The 3,845-nt window shown below is 62.5% G+C and overlaps 1 long non-coding RNA gene across 1 annotated transcript in view; it reads right to left on the bottom strand.

The window, feature by feature from the left end:
- Positions 1–980: 980 nt before the first annotated feature.
- Positions 981–3,845, bottom strand: part of LOC125610811 — an 11,465-nt gene continuing 8,600 nt past the window's right edge. Inside the window, exon 2 of the long non-coding RNA XR_007340867.1 lies at positions 981–3,070. This is a non-coding gene — a long non-coding RNA (uncharacterized LOC125610811). The remainder of the gene's footprint in view (positions 3,071–3,845) is intronic.

A 3,845-nucleotide genomic window follows, 5' to 3' on the forward strand; every position in this document is an offset into this window, starting at 1 on the left:
GTGGGGTGGGGCTGGGGTTTTCTACCCTTTCCTATTTCTGTGGGTGGGAGACTGCTTCCTGAGGTGGCCCTAGCCCACCCTGCCTGACTGTAGCTTCTGCACCCGAGTCCAGTGATGGCCCAGGAGATCCTTGTCCTAGGTAGCCACAGGTCAGCCTGTGGGGGCTGCAGTAGGGCTGGCCAGGGAGCTGCTCCACCAAGCCTGGGCTGAGTGGGCAAACGCCCTGAGCCTGGGCCTGCACCTTGGCCCTGCCAACCTCTGGTCTGGGCAGGTGGCCAACAGCTGCTGACCCTGGGTGGGAAGGATGCACTCACCCTCACTAGTCTTGATGCTCCCCAGACGGAGCAGGGGCCCCTGGGCTGGGAGGGGAGCCTCATTGCAGGAGCACCTGACCTTTGGAAGATATGTTCTGGGGTACATACCACACAGGACTGCTTACATCCCTGTTCCAGCTTTGTGGTGGCCATGTGAGGACACCTGGGCCTGGTGGGCTCATACCCTCCTCCTGAAGGCCTGGTAGGAGCACAGAGCCTACAGACCTCCCCCAATGGCTCCTTCCCTCCCTTCCAGGGGCCTGGAAGTCTAACCTTCTTGCCAGGCCACTGCCCTTGTCCCTGGGTTCCCCTGGGATGGAGCCCCACCACAGCCAGGTTCTGGGGCTGTGACAGCCTGCCCACATGGTGGCACCAAGTGCTCAGGAAAACTCTGCCCTGTGACCACTCATCCCTGTGGTTCCTGCTGGGGGCTTTCCTGCATCTCAATGTCTCTAACTGCGTGGCCCACAGAAGAGGCAGGACAGACTCAGTGAGGGAGGGAGGGGGAGGGAGAAAGGGGAGGGGGAGGGAAGAATGGGGGGGTGCCTCTCCTGTGGCTGGGGCTGCGGGCTCTCTGAGCTCACAGTAGGGCTCTGTCTACAGCAGGGGCCTTTGCAAAGCTCTGGGTCAGTTTTGTATGGTTAGAATAAGGAGGTGATCAGAATGAAGGTTTTCAAGTCAGGGGGTTTATTGTACAGAGATCTTTGCAGTTGTTGTTCCCAGTGTCTCCAAAGGGAGGGTAAGGAGGAGGGGTCTGGGGACACTCAGCAGGACTGGGTGTCAGCCTCAACAGTGCTGTGGGGAGAGAGGGAGGCGACATCTGGTGGAGCTCGAGGTGCACCCTACACCGGGGCATGCGAGGGAGTTGGCCAGGCTGGGTGTGTGGCCTCTGGGTGCAGCCTGTGTTCTGGAGGAGCGGTTGGAAATCAGTGGCTCAGGTTCCAGGTCTGAGGGGTGGGACGTCGCACTCCAGAGTGGGGCTCACTCTGAATTCTTATCACGTGTCACGCCGCAGTGAACCAACTGCCCTGACAGCTGTACTCAGGGCCTGCTTCACTCTCAGGGGACAAAGGCGCAAGGCGGCATGGTGTGATTCCCAGCTTGGTTGAGGGGGCAGTTCCCTGACCCTGGAGCTGGGGCTGCTGAGAGAAGGGCAGCGGGCAAGCCAAGAGTGCACGGGTTCTGCAGCCTTCCAAGAGCCTGCCTTCCCTCTCACCAGGCCTGGCACTTGGCCAGTGCCCCTGACCACCTAAGCCCTGGGCGTGGGTCCATGGGCCACTCAGCCCGGTGGAGGGAGATGTCAACTGCACCCCACCCCAGGGCTTGCTTCTGGCCCTTCCCAGGAGTCTGGGGTCCTGATGCTGCCTAGGACATGTGGTGCTGAGAGGCTATAATGAGGACCCACCCTGGGTCTTCTCCCCTTCTCTAGGTTAGGGAACACTGGGGGTGGGGCAGGGCTCTTCATGCCCGTCTTCCACTGCCTGGTACAGGTGGACAGGGCCTTGAGGGCCAGGTTGGGCTCAGGGTCCCCTCTGTCCCGTGAGTGCTGGCTGGAGGTGCCTGCAGCTCCCACACCCTCAGTGTAGTACCAGGGGCTGTGAGGGCCTGGCACTCCTTTGTCAGGAGAGGCAGCCAGCGTCCTGCAGGTGGGGAGTTGGCCCAGGGCTCCAGCCCCAGCCCTGGGCAGTGGTACCGCCCAGGTGAGTGGTCCTCCTGCGGTGATGGGGCCCTGGATAGACGGCATTACCAGACAGTATTAGACAGAGGCATCGAGATCTAACCGTGTCTGGTAAGACGCCCATCAGAGGCATGGCAGGGCTGCTCCTGGTCCCGGAGAGAGTCCTGGTGCCTTTGAGGGGGAGTGGGGGCTGCTCCTGCCCAGCCCATGCTGGCCCCTGACCCGCCTACGTCTGCAGAGCCCTGAGGGCTGGCCCTGGGATTGTCTGGAGCCCCCCAGGACTGCTCTGAGGACTTTGGGGGTGCCCCCCTCAGTGCCCAGCCCCAGGTGGGGGTGTTTGCAGGCACAGCTGGGGAGCGACCCAGCCACCTGCCCTTGATCTTGGGCTTGCACTCCCCCAGCACCTTGCCAGTTTCCAGAGTGGCTCCCAGTTGGTTAATAAGTAACCGGAGAACACAGGGCAGACCCTCGGCCCCTCCCTAGGGAGAGGCCACCGGGGGCTCAGGCTGGGTGGGTTCCAGAGCCCCCGAGCCCTGAGTCCCCAGTCCTGGCTTCAGATCAAAAAGATAAAACAATGGGTAATCCTGGCTTGTGATTTTGGACAAAGTTCCTGTTCTTGCCAGGGGGAGGAACGGAGACTCCTTGTCCTTAGTCAGGAAACAGCCAGGACATGTCTGCAGGGACCTCTGTGTGGGGTTAGGCCAGTGGAGCCTACTCTGCCTCCTCAGTCCCCAGTGGGCCCACGTGGGTAACAGCCCATTGCCCACAAGGTCTCCCCACCCAGCCCAGTATCTGGACCCCTGTGGTCTCTCCAGGACCCAGATCACTCCAAAGTCCAGCCTAGGGGAGGAGTGGGGGCAGTGCTACAGAGCCTGCCCTGTGCCCCATAGTGGCACGGGGAGCCCCTGGCATGAAGAGGGCCCATCCTGGGCAGAGGCCAGCTCCCGATGACTGCCAGCTGCAGAGCTGATAGGTCCTCCGCCCAGCCTTCAGCTCAGCCCTTGGCCTGGCGCCTCTCTGGAGTCCAGGAGCTCAGGATGGCGCATCCTCGGGCCATCTCCGGCGAGTGGTGGGTCACCTTTGAACATCGTTACCAGACAGTGTTAGAGTTGAGCCAAGAAATCCAGCACTGTCTGGTAAGATGCCCACAGAGGCCCAGGTGCACCTCGGCCCAAAGCCATGCAGCTCCTACAGGCCAGGTGGAGTGGTGGTGGTGGTGGAGGCCCGGCCAGGATCCAGTACAGTGAGCGGCCAGGGCTGCGTCTGGGCTGGACCAGGCCAGCAAGAGAGAGTTCCTGAGATCCTGAGGCCACACTGTCTGTCCAGAGCAAGGAGACCTGGGGCTGCTGGCCTGGGACCAAGGCTGGCGGTTGCAAGCTGACCTGCCCACCTCGGACACAGGAAGGGAGAGGGGTCTGGACCCAGTGGCCCTTCCTGGGTCAGTACACAGCTCCCAATTCTGGTGGCAGCTCCTGGCGTGAGGCTTTCTGGGCCCAGGCTGGGCCTTTCCTCTCCAGAGCCCTTTGTTCCGCCCAGTCCACACCTGCCAGGTGTGGTGGCAGCACCTGCCCGGGCGCCATGGGCAGGGCCCGGATACCTGAGCGTCCTAATCCGCAGAACACTGTGGGGGGTGCTGGGGTGCCCCCCCCACGCAGCTGCTGGCAGCCTTCATCCTGAGGCCTGAAGGGCTCTCAGAGATGCCTCCCCAAGGTCAGATTTCTGCCCACTCAGAAGCTACCCAAGTAGGACAGGGTGGACAAGCTGGGAGAAAAGGCCCTAGGGGACAACGGGGGGCGGGGGGGGGGAGGCGGCCCCCTCGCTGCGTGCAGGGCTCCGCCGTCATCAGTTAGCCA

Source organism: Marmota marmota, unplaced genomic scaffold (genome assembly GCF_001458135.2).
Source record: "Marmota marmota marmota unplaced genomic scaffold, marMar, whole genome shotgun sequence".
Taxonomy (NCBI): Eukaryota; Metazoa; Chordata; class Mammalia; order Rodentia; family Sciuridae; genus Marmota; species Marmota marmota.